Here is a 14,219-nt window from a genome sequence, read left to right as displayed (position 1 = left end):
AGGTAAATGGCAGACTGCTGCCAAAATAATGTATAACATTACTGGATGCTGTCAAAGAAAAATGAAAGAGGCATTGTACTTTCTGCCTTTCAAACTTGACTAAATGATTGTATTTATGTATGCATGTGTTAATATCCCATGAGTACTACTGTAGTTGTATTAGTTCATGAGCTGCCAAAGCAGTGCAGTTGATGGAACTGTCCATTTCACTGTCACGTGTCTGAGAGTTTAAAAATCAAACAGAAAAAAATAACACTTGTACAGTGTTTCTCAACCTTCCTAATGCCATGACCGCATAATACAGTTCCTCATGTTGTGGTGACCCCCAACCATAAATTTATTTTTGTTGCTACCTCATAACTGTAATTTTGCTGCTGTTATGAATTGTAATGTAAATATCTGATATCCAGGGGTGTATTTTCATTCACTGGATCAAATTTGGCACAAATACCCCATACGTCCAAGTTTGAATATTACTGGGGTTGTGAGGAAATTGATTTTGAATTGAGTTGTAGTTACTGGGATTTATAGTCAACCTAAAATCAACGAGTATTCTGAACTCCACCAATGATGAAACTGAACCAATCTTGGCACTCAGAACTCCCATGACCAACAGAAAATACTGGAAAGGTTTGGTGGACATTGGCCTTGAATTTTGAAGTTGTAGTTCACCTACCTCCAGAGAGCACTGTGGACTCAAACAATGATGGATCTGGACCAAACTTGGCACAAATACTCAATATGCTTAGATGTGAACACTGGTGGAGTTTGGGGAAAATCGACCTTGACATTTGAGAGTTGTAATTGCTGGCATTTATAGTTAACCTACAATCAAAGAGCATTCTGAACCCAGCCCACAATGGAACAACATCAAACTTGGCACACTACCTATATGGCCAACATTGAATACTAGTGGGGTTGGGGGGGGGGGGGCTGTTTTAGAATTCTGGGAGTTGTAGTTCACCAACACCAAAAAGGAAGAGAAAGACAGGCAGAGAGATTTTCAACATTCTCTACCAAAGGGGTTCCTAAGACCATCAGAAATATGAGGGTTGAATGAAAAGTAATGCCTCCACCTTTGTTACTTAGGTTTGGATGGGAATATTTTAATAAATCAAACGCAGAAATAATCTTTAGAATGTGCTCTTTAACTACCACTATTCACTTTTTCACATAATCACCAGACAATTGGATACATTTCTGCCAACAATGAACAAGTTTTCTGAAGCCCTCACAGATGTCTGTGTGCTTTCATTTCAGGTGTTAGCATCTTGGGTACCCATCGTGCATTGATCTTCTGCTAGCCAAGCAAAGAAATAATGTGACCCACACGTTCTTGTGAAATGCCAATTATGCTTGAAATTTCTGAGTGATACAACAATAGTCCTGAATCAATCTGTCAACCTTTTGCTTGTGAAACTTGGTGGTTGCTGTCACAGGACATCCAACTCTTTGTCATGCAAGTCAGATGTTCCCACCTCAACATCTTTAAACTTACTCACCCAATGGCACACAGTACTCACACAATTACCATAAACAGCTTGCATTCTCTGATGAATCTCCTTTGGGGTGACATCTTCTGCTGTCAAGAATTCAATGACTGCATGTTGCTTAAGTCGCATTGACAGACCGTCTGTGCAGGGTTCCATACTTAGCACTTTAACAGCACAACTGTTCAATGCTAAGGCTTCCTGCCAAAATGGAATTGTAGAGGAGAGTCTACTGAACAAGCCAGTACCTGCCGCATACCAGCACTGCCATCTGTTGAGGAATTACGAAGCTGGAGCCATTACTTTTCATTCAACCCTCGTATGTGTTTTCTGATGGTCTTTAGCGACCCTGCTAAAATCCCTCTTGCGACTCCCCCAGGGTCCCCACCTCCAGGTTGAGAAACACTGCACTACTACTGTTGCACAGGAAGCTTTGAAATCCATCACAGGTCATTAAAGTTGACCAGAAACCAAAAATGACTAAAATCAACCTATCATGAGAATGGGAAAATGTTCACTTTTCTAATTGCATTCCCAGTTTCTCTCAAACTCTATTCTTCATTCAGAGGATATCTGCTGGAGAGTATCCAGCATGTACTAATCAAACCATGATCTGTATTCTTTCCACCTTCGGTGTGTTTTTCTCTAGGTGAGAAGCAAGATGGAAGAAAGTGGAAAATCACAGGAGGGCTAGCAATGGAAAGTGGAAGACAACAATTAAGCAAAAATCCCATGACCGATACAGTGCAGTTGCAGAAGAAAAGCCTCTGGAAGCACCCTTATAGTTTACTGCATACACAATATTTATGTTAATTCTAGTGGTGGTCCTGAGCCATTAGTAGCCAAGCCTGGCAAGATTCCAACTATGAAAGAAACCATTGTTATCAATGGACATAAATATGGTGCTGGTCTCTGTCCCAATGGAGAAAAAGTAATAATATTGCATTTGCTGGTGCCCCACATTTCATCACCCAATAATAACAGTTTTACTATGTCTGAGGATATAACTACACTGACCATTTAATGCAGTACAGAGCTAGCTTCAAAGTGCAGTGGCCAAACAATAAACTTCCACAAAAGCAGGCGAAAGAAAGCCTTTAATGCACATCAGTGTTCTGCTGTTTATTTAATCACCATCCAGTCCTCAAACCACGTCCAGGATTTCTTATGTAATCTGCCATAGCAAAGCCACTTTCTTCTATATTGGCTTGAAACTGTATTAAATGATCAGTATAGATGTGGCAAAGATGAACTACTTTGGCCCCATTGTGAGAAAACAGGAAAGCTTAGAGAAGACAACGATGCTGGGGAAAATGGAAGGAAAAAGGAAGACGGGCTGATCAAGGACAAGATGGATGGGTGGTATCCTTAAAGTGACTGGCTTAACCTTGAAGACGCTGGGGGTGGTGATGGCTGGCAGAGAGCTCTGGCTTGGGCTGGTCCATGAGGTCACGAAGAGTCGGAAGTGACTGAATGAATAAACAACAAATAGATACTGCTTCTGTGTGTATGCCTTCCAATCTCCCTCATGAATTTAGCTGGGTTTTTGTAAGCAGGTAGTTTTGCCAGTTGTTTCCTCTGAAGACCCTTCCACCCAGCCATATAACTCAGAATATCAAAGCAGAAAATCCCACAATATCTGTTATGAACTGGATTATCTGAGTCCACAGTACCATATATTCCCATTCAAAGCAGAAAAGGTGGGATTTTATTCAGCTGTGTGGAAGGGGGCTGAAATATAGCCAACAGCACCTGTGCAGTGGGAGTCCCCCATTCAAGTACTAATCAGAGATGGTCCTGCTTAGCTTCCAAGACCAGGTGCCTTTCATATCTGGTGCCTTTAAATTCTTTAAGCCAGCCGTGAAGCTCTTACAAAATTGCAACCCTAAGGGCAAATCCTAATGGCAATGAGCCCAGTGTGCAGAGTGCTACAAACTAGAAGGCTGTTGTTAACAGGGCAAGTATATAAGGAGCACAAATATCAGCTCTTTTTCCTCCCTCAGGGTTTGCTTTTCACTTTAGAGGGAGAAAACTTTGTTTTTGACACATCTTGAGGCATGCCTCAATTTCTCCCACATTTGAACAGCAGGAGAAATGGAATCAGGAGCTGATAGCAATCCAAATCCTTTCCTTCTTACCCATTGCTTTGCCCCAAAACCCATAGAAACATTAAGCCAGCAAACCTGGATAATCAAATGTGGACTGCTGTCATTGCAAAATCACTATATTGATTTGTGGCCTAGTTAAATGACATGGGAGTTCTCAACTCTACAGTCTGGATCTTATCAGTAATCCGATACCCTGAATCAATGGAATGAAGATAAGCATTGACTTCATATTCAACAACTGATTCAATGGGTATACTAACCAATAGGACTTGGCCATCGATTGTGTATGAGCTAGGGAGTTCAGTACCTGAGTATCAGTCTGGGGATGGTAAAGGAATATAAAAATGCAAAGAGTATGAAGACTAAACTTAACACAGAGGAGTAGATGGAAGTCACAGTTTTTTAATATATTTTTTAATTTTTATTCTTATTTTTATTTATTTTTCTCTCTTTTTTCTATTTTTTATTTCTCCTTTTCCCACTTTCTTATTCTAAATAACTGTATATTGTTCTCCCACTTTCTATGTAATCTTATATTCTCAATAAAAAATTATACACACACACACACATATATATATATAGGTGTCCCCTGGTCAATGTCTTTGCAGACAGTCAATTCTCTCACACCAGAAGCAACTTGCAACTTCTCAAGTCACTTCTGACATGAAAAAATATCCATACGACTAAGATTTCTGGGGACTGAAGTCGAAACATTTGGAAGACCAGAATGTGAGAATCACTGCCCTAGAAGGTCCATGAATAGGCTTCAGAGGAGTCCAGAAAATCTGTTGGCCATAATACTGGAAGATCTAGAGGTTCCTGGAGATACATTTTTAATCCAATCCATGGATAATCAAATCCGCAAAAGTCAAACCTTCAGATGTGGAGAGGTGAGTGTAGTAGTAACCCTATTAATTACTGCTTGAAGGGATTATTAAACATGAGAAGCAATCGTATGAGAAACCCTATAAATTGATTAAATAAACAGAAATATGCAAGTCCTTGTTTCAACTCTGAGCTATTTTGGGCAACTACAATTCCATTCCTCCATAGCAAACATGGTAAGTCCCTCTCCATGTTATTGAGGAGTATGATATTTGTAGTTCAAGACATCACAAGAGCACTTTGCTGGAGAAAGCTGCCTTGCATACTTATAAATAAGCTCCTCGTATTACGGCCAATTTGGATTATAGAAAACAATTATTTGGCAAAGAAGTATTACCTGATAATTTGAAAATAATTACTGGAGCTGTTTGTATTAAAGTATTTATGTGATGTAGTGTAATTAGTTAGTTTTTCTGTGGACAAAATGTCTTCATCCCTACCGCATCCTGATTAATTACAAAGACTGCCTAGTGACACACGCAGCTTCTCTCCCCTCATCTGTGTTATCATTCGGTCTTAATCTGAAGATGACAAAGGAAGTAAACCAATAAGGTAGTTTTGAACACAAATGATTCTTAACATTTCAGCTAAGACAAAAGCCTATTTTTAATTGGCTCTAATGGATGTGTTCAGAATCTGTTGCTTCAGACAAAATGAATCATGTGTCCTTGAACTTTGAAAGGGCTTTTGAAAATAAACACTTGTTCACTAAAGTAAATATGTGGATGTGGTATTATGAACCTACCGAGATAGAGAAACATTCAAATGGCACTTGTATCCTCCTCAAATAAAAATAATATTTAGGTCACACTGAAGAGATAGACCTTGTTGTTCTAAGTGCCTGAACAGGGCATCTAGTTTGCGAGAAGGAATAAAAACACATAAGTTTCTGCACTTGCCATAGTTATTGTATGTTAATACCAAAGGGTTTACATTCCTCTATTAACGCATGATGCTGTTGCATTATACTGCAGCATTATACTGCAGTAATATCTTTCATAGGGCGTATCTATACTGTGAATCAGTGGCTCTCAATCTTCCTAATGCTGCGACACCTTAACACAGTTCCTCTTGTTGTGGTGACCCCCAACCATAAAATTATTTTTGTTACTACTTCATAACTGTAATTTTGCTACTGTTATGAATCATAATGTAAATATCTGACAGGTAAAAATAAAGGTTATCCCCTGACATTAAATCCAGTTGTGTCCGACTCTGGGGGTTGGCGCTCATCTCCATTTCTAAGTCGCATAGTCGGCATTGTCCATAGATGCCTCCAAGGTCATGTGGCCTGCATGACTGCATGGAGCGCCGTTACCTTCCAGCCAGAATGGTACCTATTTTATCTACTCACATTTGCATGTTTTCGAACTGATAGGTTGGCAGAAGCTGGGGCTAACAGCGGGAGCTCACGCCACTCCCTGGATTTGAACCTGCAACCTTTCAGTCAACAAGTTCAGCTGCTCAGTGCTTTAACCCACTGTGCTACTGCGTATATGTGATATGCAGGATATATTTTCATTCACTGGACTAAATACCCAATACTCCCTAATTTGAATACTAGTGGGGTTGCGGGGGATTGATTTTATCATTTGGGAGTTGTAGTTGCTGGGATTTGTAGTTCACCTGCAATCAAAGAGCATTCTGAACTCCACCAATGATGGAATTAAACCAAACTTGATACAAAGAACTCACATGACCAACAGAAAATACTGGAAGGGTCTGGTGGGTATTTTCCTTGAGTTTAGATGTTATAGTTCACCTACATCCAGAGAGCACTGTAGACTCAAACAATGATGGATCTGGACCAAACTTGGCATAAATACACAGTATGCCTAAATGTGAACATTGGTGGGGTTTGGGAAAAATAGACCTTGACATTTGGGAGTTGTGGTTGCTGGGATTTATAGTTCACCTACAATTGAGCCCTTGGACCCCATCAATGATAAAATTGGGTCAGACTTCCCACATAGAACCCCCATGACCAATAGAAAACAGTGTGTTTTCTGATGCTCTTTGGCGATGCCTCTGACAACCCCTTGCAATCCCCCCCCCAGGGGTCCTGACCCCCAGGTTGATAAACCCTGCTGTAGGTATAATGAAGTTGACCCCACTTTAAATGCCATGGCTCAATGCGATGCAATCATGGGAGTTGTGGTTTAAGAAGACTAAAAACCATGTAAAACTATAACTCTCATGATTCCATAGGACTGAGTCATGGCAGTAAAAGTGGTATCAAACTATATGATTTCTATAGTGTAGATGCACTGTTAGATTTAGCCACAATGCCACTAAAGTGTGTGCTATCCTTTGAATTCTCCAGAGACCTTCATCAGGTGAAGCAGTACCAAAAGAGAGGGGAATGGCTTTTTAAACGTACAATAATGAGAATTTTGTGGCTATAAGTATATATGTGTAATCCGAAGATGGAGACTGCAAAGTGAATGTATTAATCACTGGTGGTTGTATCAATTTCTAAAATACAGAAGCAATGGCTTACTCCCATTTTTAAAAGTAGGAAAAGCAGACATCACCCAGATCTGTCTTTTGCTTTGGAAGAAAAAATGCACAGGTTCTTGGAACAGGCAAAGAACAGATGTCAGAAAGAATATGAGTCTGGATCAGCAGAGTTGCATTTCACAAGAAAACAACAATAGGAGGCAAACTCCGCTGTGTTACTGAGCATACAATGCATAATTGAAAACACTGAGAATGCAGAAACCGGAGAGGATTTGTTAAAACCACAGATGAAAGAGATGCAGCTCCGAATGAGGTGATTTTTAGTATTAAAAAGCCCAGATTTTTTTTAAAAAAAAATAGTGCTACAATTGTATAGTGCAAAAGAGCTATTACATACCCATGATGGCTAGCTGGTTTGAGTAGTTACAGTCAAAGGAAATATTTTTGAGCTCAGGAAAATGTATAACCTACTTTTAATCTCCAGTGGAGATGCCCAGACCATGCAAATTGGCACAAGAAAACCAGGATGGGTGGAGCATAAACAATATATCACAGCATGCAATCTGGATAACAGCAAGTTATGTAAATGGCAGGGTTCAGAGTTCTCGTCTTTCAAAGAATATATCTAGTTTTATGGAGATACTCCTCAAATGAAGATGCCATTTGGGATTTGATTTGGTGCTACATTGTGTAAGGACTTGAGTATTAACAAGCGGTGTTCTTCTTCTGGTTGATGGACACAACACCACTTCCCTCTCTGTATCATCAGTCAGAGCAAGCAGTATATAAAATTAGCCTAAGGTGGTTTAGAAGGTCAGACTAAAAATGACATATGGAATGACTCCGCCACTAATAAATATATGAGAAGAAAGAGGAGAGAGTAGTGTGGTGTAGAGCTGTGGCTGAGCACTTTTATATTATATTATATACATATTTGTTTGTTTGAAAGAGACTTGACTTTTAAAATGCTGTTTGTGCAACCCAATACTGTACTGTATTCAGCTGCAAATGATCTTCAGCCATCTTCCTGTAGAATATCTTCACTTCAGTAACTTGACACAAGTCTTTATTGTAAGAATTGAACAAAGAAATATTTATTTAAGGATTCTCAGGCACACAAAATGTATTGGTTACACAGTATTTTCTTCACAGTACTTCCTGGATATTGTTACAGTTGACTTTTATTAATATGAACATATGAAACTGTTACTTTATAACTTTCAGAATGGCTTATCTTATGCCAACTTAGTTTAGTAACTTCCTTCACTTTAAAATATAATTCTTTCTCAGTCTCCTGACTGGGTCACTTACTGAGTCCGGCCTGCTTGCCTATGACCTACCCTACAGCCTACCCAACCCCAATTTTATTTATGTAAAAACAGAAAAGCTTTCAATTAAAATGTATATTTTAAAAAAATCTTGTAGTTTCTTCACCTTATCAATAAGTTAACTGTAAATTTATTTCTCAAAGAGCCCTTTTCTCCTCAGTCCCCACTGACGGATACTTCAGCACAGATTATCCGTTTATTCACTTCAGTTCTGCCACTGAAAATACAATAAAATACTGGGAATTCCTTTCCCCTAGCTCACAAGCTAGTTTCTAATACAGAATGGTTCCTTTGACACTTTAAATATCAAGGTTGAAGACTTAAGCTGAGAATAGGAACCTCCTCCAGCTCTCACATAGCCAGAGCCACCTTCCCTTTAGCTACCCGGCTAAAGGCTGACTCATATTTTAAAATATCCACTCTTCTGTTGTCAGTTAGTTCCGCCCCTTTTCCTCCTAGCTCTGCTGAAATGGATACATTTCTATTGTAGGCTTCACTACCATGGCAACACACCAACCAAACAGCTGTAGCTTGGGCTGGCCTGTGCTTGCCATATACCAACAATAATAAACACATTCAAAACTTACATTATAATTAGATATCCTGTTACAACATACTATGCATGTACTCCCATGTGCTTTCCACAAAAGAAGGAAGGAATAGTTTAGCAATCATAAACCAACTCTTGAATACTGTTGGCTTACGTAGAGTGCGTCTGTACTGTAGAAATAATGCAGTTTGACATCACTTTAACTGCCATGACTTAATGCTATGGAATAATGGGAGCTGTTATTCTACAACAGGCATGGGTAAACTTCAGCCCTCCAGGTGTTTTGGACTTCAACTCCCACAATTCCTAACAGCCAGTAGGCTGTTGGGAACTGTGGGAGTTGGAGTCCAAAACACCTGGAGGGCTGAAGTTTGCATATGTCTGTTCTAAAAGGTCTGTAACCTTTGCCTAAGAGTGCCAGTGCCTCACCAAACCACAAATCCCAGGATTCCATAGCATTAAGCCATGGCAATTAAAATGTGTGAAGACAGGCATAACATTCCCTAAGAATTCCTCACAAAGTGCAGAAATGAGGATATTGTTTTCAATCACTTTGCCCTCATATTGTAGTTCTTTGTAGCTGCTGCCATAAAGTGGATGTAATGAAACGTATCTTTGTTTTGTGCATTTCTGCTCTGCGCTAGGCACCTTTCACGTTATACAGCATAATTTTCCATTTTCACACTTCTGAGTTCATCTTTATATGCTAACTCAAAACATCCAACTTCATTTTATTTGGTCATATTTTCTTCAAAGGTCATACTCTCTCCATCAGGAACAGATATTTCCCAAGGTTAAGTTGTAAGTCTTAAATCGCTAAGCCTCCTCTTTAAAGCCAGCAGTGATTTGGAAAAAAACAACTTCTCTTTCAGGTCAGTGCCAATTTTGTAAGCTTTGAAAAACATATATTATATTCTTATTTTTTTCCTTTATATTTTGCCCACCTTCATCTCTTTCTACTCCAGAAGTGGCTAATGACACATGACTCCCAAATCCAATTGAAATGAACTGGCTGAAAAACATAATATTGAAATAGAAAAAAGAATTTAGCAGGTTATTGAGGTAAAACATGATATTGTAAGTGAGTCAAATGCTTGAGAATGCTAGAATATTCAGGGCACATAAACAGGAGTGACAAAATCTCAATACTCCAAAAACCAAAATCGTCCACATGGATGGCTGAGATAGTGTCACCTTTGCTTTCTGATGGTTCATTTTGTTTTGTGCACAAGCTATGCGTATAAGGTGTATATCAAACATCAACCAATTTCATGTTTCGATTTGGCTGCCATATCAGACATGTCTCATTATGTAAAAAGGTAAAGGTAAAAGTTGTCCCCTGACAATAAGTCCAGTCGTGTCCAACTCTGGGATGTGGTGCTCATTTCCATTTCTAAGCCAAAGAGCTGCTGTTGTCTGCAGACACCTCCAAGGTCATGTGGCCAGCATGACTGCACGGAGCACCGTTACCTCCCCACCGGAGTGGTACCTATTGATCTACTCACATTTGCATGTTTTCGAACTGCTAAGTTGGCAGAAGCTGGGGCTGACAGCGGAAGCTCACACCACTCCCTGGATTAGAACCTGTGACCCTTCGGTCAACAAGCTCAGCAGCTCAGTGGTTTAACCCACTGTGCCACCGGGGGCTCATTATGTACATATATACAAATACAGGTATTTCAAAAATTTGAAAAATCCAAAATCCCAAACACTACTGATCTCGAGTATTTCTGATGAGAGATACTCAACTTGGTATAAGTTTCCCATCAGTTCAGAACTTCATGGCTGAGATTCAACATTGGCCACATATGTCACTAATTGCACAGTCACACATATGTTTATAGTCATAGTCATGCTACCCCTCTATTCTTCCTTGGTTAGACCACACCTGGAATATTGTGTCGCCCATTGTCACTATGACTGTGTTTATTGTAATCTTATATTGTTAATGTATTCATATGTTTTATGTAATTATGATGTTGTTGTTTGTTGCATATGTTTTAGGTTTATTTTGTTGTAATTTGTTGATTGGGCTTGGCCTCTCATGTAAGCCGCCCCGAGTCTCCATTGGGGAGATGGTGGTGGGGTATAAATAAAGATTATTATTATTATTATTATTATTATTATTATTATTATTATTATTATTATGTCCAATTCTGGGCACCACAATTGAAGGGAGATATTGACAATCTGGAATGTGTCCAGAGGAGGGCGACTAAAATGATCAAGGGTCTGGAGAATAAGCCCTATGAGGAGCGACTTAAAGAGCTGGGCATGTTTAGCCTGAAAAAGAGAAGGCTAAGAGGAGACATGATAGCCACGTATAAATATGTGAGAGGAAGTCACAGGGAGGATGGAGCGAACTTGTTTTCTGCTGCCCTGGAGACTAGGACGCCGAACAATGGCTTCAAACTACAAGAAAGGAGATTCCATCTGAACATTAGGAAGAACTTCCTGACCGTGAGAACCATCTGGATATGGAACTCTCTGCCCCGGAGTGTGGTGGAGGCTCCTTCTTTGGAAGCTTTTAAGTAGAGGCTGGATGGCCATCTGTCTGGGGTACTTTGAATGCAATTTTCCTGCTTCTTGGCAGGGGGTTGGACTGGGTGGCCCATGAGGTCTCTTCCAACTCTATGATTCTATGATATATTTACCACATTTGTACCGTGCCCTTCTTGCCCCAAAGGGGACTCAGAGCGACTCCCATATATAGGCACAACTCAATGTCACTCAAACGTACATACAACAAAACAAACATATATATTAAAACCAAACCACTAAAACATCTCAAATATTAAAAACATTAAAACATTCAATTATTAAAATCACATGATCCAATATTATAATCCGAGGTCATTCCAGTTGTCGTTGCACTCACTTATTGCATTAAAAGGTTCCTATCCGAAAGTTTGTTCCACATCCACATTTTAATTTTTTTCTGAAGGTCAGGAGAGAGAGGACTATTCTGATTTAGCTAGGGAGGGAGTTCCACAGCCAAGGTGCCACCAATGAGAAGGCCCTGTCTCTCATCCCATCAACTGCATCTGTGAAGGAGGTGGGACCGAGAGCAGGACCTCCCCAGAAGATTTTAATCTCCGAGATGGTTCATAGAGGGAGATCTGGCCCAGCTTACTTGTCTGGAACATAACATAACCTGGTGTTCCAGTCTCAGTGGTGAATCCAGGAGAACTTCCGAGCTGCGAAACTCTGTCTTCAGGGGGCATGTAACCCCACCCAGCACAGGCTGTAATCCTATACCCTGTTCGTATGTAAAACTCTCCACAACTTTCAAATGAATATATATTTTAGATTGGACTGTCTAATCCTTCCCATAAGGCAACTAGATTCCTTTGCAATGTGTAATAACCAGTTTAAATAAGAAGTTCATTAGAACTGAGATTTCAGCAGTATGGTGTCCCTTTAATTGTCTCTGAATTTCACTTATCGGGATTGATAAGAGTAGCCAAATAGTTCCCCAAACAGTGCTCCAATGATTTTGGCTTGCATTTTTGTGGCGAAGCACTTTTTCACCAGTCTGGATTTTGCACCCATTTATGTTTTTGCTGTATAAGGACTAAATGTGTGGTAGCAGGCTCCTTGATTATTATTGCTCATTTGCTAGCAAATCAGGCCTGCAGAATTAAATTGTTCTTTATGGAAAAATCAATGGCTTAATTGCATCGACCTGCCAAAAGATATAAAAAAGAGAGAAAGGTTAAAGTGACTTTGTATGCAGCTTTAATTTCTTTGCCTAAAAAGCCTGCCTGTTTTGGGTTATGCTCGTTTTTGTCTTCTGTTAAAATCCATACATTTTTTAAAAGATCATTTACTGTTCTATATTATAGCTAATCGGATAGTGGAATCCTTTAATAAAAATGCTAAGAGGGCTGGCCAACAATTTAATGGGAGTTAGGCATCTTTTTTTAATTAACCTCTTTGAAAATCAATATAATTCACTTAGGTCGCTTTTACACTGCCCTACTTTCCAGGATCTGATCCCAGATTATCTGCATATCCCAGATTATCTAGCAGTGAAAACTCATATAATCAAGTTCAGATAATCTGGGATCAGATCCTGGGATATAGGGCAATGTAGAAGGGGCCTTATAGGCATGTGCAGTTTTAGCATAATCTGTGATCAAGTCAGCTCTATTTGGGTTGTCCTTAAAAAAGAATTTGTATTTTTCAAGAAAAGTCCTGTTTTATTTTACAGTAGTATGCTTTGTTTTTGGTAGGAATTTGAGGGGGGTGGATATGCATTCTTCAGACAGGTAAAAAAAGACATGACTCACTGGATCAGACAGATTTCTATTAGGCATTGCACTGGTCTGTTTTTAGCTGGTCCTTTCGGCCATTTGGCTTATCTATTTTCTTACGGGTGCTTGAAACTGTAAGGGCCCTCCCGGTACGAAAAGCTGCCTATTACAGAAAAGCCAATGGGAGTTAATCTCAGCCCTATTCAGCATCAGAATTAAATCCTTTTGGTTTTTCTTTATTTTCCTGATTCTTTTTATTTAGTGGGACTGGCTGGGAGTAGGGGACCTGAGGAAGGTGGGTGGGGTGCACATGCATTTTGGGGCTTGCCTTTCACCCTTTAAGCTTCTTTTTCTCCTTCCCTTCCTCTCCTTCAGAAAATACTTCTAAACGATAATAATAATAATAATAATAATAATAATAATAATAATAATCCCCGCAAACAAAAAGGGAAGCCTACCTCTCCTCTAGAGTAGAAAGTAGAAACAACTTTAAAGAAGCAAAACCGGCAAGCAGAAAGAAGATTGCATCATGGGATTTTTAAGCTAGTCCAGGGAGGATACAGCTTCACTGAGCTACAGGTCATCGTTCTTTTATTTTTTTTATTTACTGTATTTCTATCCCATCACTTCTCAACCCCCGAAAGGGGAACTCAGGACAGGGGACTTCCTTCCCTGGGCCTCCTTAAAATGCCTTGGAAAGCTGTGGCGTGCTGTTGGTGCCATTGAGACAAAGCGTGCACACTTGCCTTCCTCTAGAGTAAAACAGCTTTAAGAAGCATTAACTCTGGTCTCCTCTCCTCCTCTACAATCAGAAGGGAAAGGATCCAGAAACCTAAGAGTGGTAAACTAAAGTTCTCCCCTCCCCATAATGGGCTGGATAGGGTGCTTTCTTGACCCTGTTGCTGACACCAAGGCTCCCTTGATGGAAGAAAGGAAAGGCTCTCAAGAGAAAGGGGAGCCTCGTAAGTTTCCCATTGCCACCAATGGACCAAAAAAATCTGTTTTTTAAAGATGTGGAATGAAAACGCCCATTCAGCAGCACATCCGTTTTTGGGGGGTACTTGAAAAGGGATATGGGAGGCTTCCAGTATCCAGCAAGAAGAAATGGACCAAAATTCTCCTGAAATGAACAAGCCTAACTT

The sequence above is a fragment of the Anolis sagrei genome, chromosome 5 (genome assembly GCF_037176765.1).
Source record: "Anolis sagrei isolate rAnoSag1 chromosome 5, rAnoSag1.mat, whole genome shotgun sequence".
NCBI lineage: Eukaryota > Metazoa > Chordata > Lepidosauria > Squamata > Dactyloidae > Anolis > Anolis sagrei.
Note: the sequence above shows the minus strand (reverse complement) of the source record.